Consider the following 1,078-nt stretch of genomic DNA (forward strand, 5'->3'; position numbering starts at 1 on the left):
CAACAATTTTGCATATGCCTTAGTACTACAACAATACGCCCATAATTTAACGGAAACAGTTTACCGCATCTTTCTTCGTGCTATGTCATTTCATAAACTACGTTTTTACTTCAAACCAGATGTTATGAGCGTATTTTACGTGTACAAGCATGGTGACATTCTCGGCTGCAGATAGAGATATCAAGAAAATTTTCAAGTTCGTTCGAGATTAAGAACTTAGAAATATATCGTAAAAGTTACAGTACTTTGCTGTGCGTAACCGTCTTGGAATCCACGTCTCCGTTTTGGTATCGAAGACCCATGTTTTTGGGGTGTTTCTCCATAACGTATGAATATTTTTGAAAACGGGAATATGGCACTATTTGATAAATCCATAAAGAATATATCTTCAACGTTTGAGCAATATTCTCCGGTAGTAATTTAGATATTCGCTGCTGACTGCGAAAAATTGGTGAAAAACGCTTTATCGCGTTTTCTCAGGAACCGCCCATGAATTGAACGGTGCCTTCATAAGCTCCTTGGGCAACGGCCTTGCCGCAGTGGATACACCGGTTCCCGTGAGATCACCGAAATTAAGCGCTGTCGGGCGTGGTCGGCGCTTGGATGGGTGACCATCCAGGCCGCCATGCGCTGTTGCCCTTTTTCTGGGTGCACTCAGCCTCGTGATGCCAGTTGAGGAGCTACTCGACCGAATAGTAGCGGCTTCGGTCAAGAATACCATCTTACGACCGGGAGAGCGGTGTGCTGATCCCACGCCCCTCCTATCCACATCCACCACTGAGGATGGCACGGCGGTCGGATGGTCCCGGTAGGCCACTCGTGGCCTGAAGACGGAGTGCTTCATAAGCTTCTTAAGGCGCACCGTAGACCACATCTAATGCAAAAAGTGCCAACCGTTCTGCTCCATTTGTCTGAACTAGAAGCAATATGTTGTGTTCAAACTTTGACCCGTACTGTAGGGTAGTCACAGTAAGACGATCCTTTCGCTGGCTATAAAAGCCGGCCGGTGTGGCCGAGCGGCTCTAGGCGCTTCAGTCTGGAACCGCGCGACCTCTGCGGTCGCAGGTTCGAATCCTGC

At 47.8% G+C, this 1,078-nt stretch overlaps 1 pseudogene; it reads left to right on the plus strand.

Moving 5' to 3' along the window:
- Nucleotides 1-521: 521 nt before the first annotated feature.
- LOC126260986 (5S ribosomal RNA) lies at nt 522-639 on the plus strand (annotated as a pseudogene).
- Nucleotides 640-1,078: the final 439 nt, after the last annotated feature.

The sequence above is a fragment of the Schistocerca nitens genome, chromosome 5 (assembly GCF_023898315.1).
Source record: "Schistocerca nitens isolate TAMUIC-IGC-003100 chromosome 5, iqSchNite1.1, whole genome shotgun sequence".
Taxonomy (NCBI): Eukaryota; Metazoa; Arthropoda; class Insecta; order Orthoptera; family Acrididae; genus Schistocerca; species Schistocerca nitens.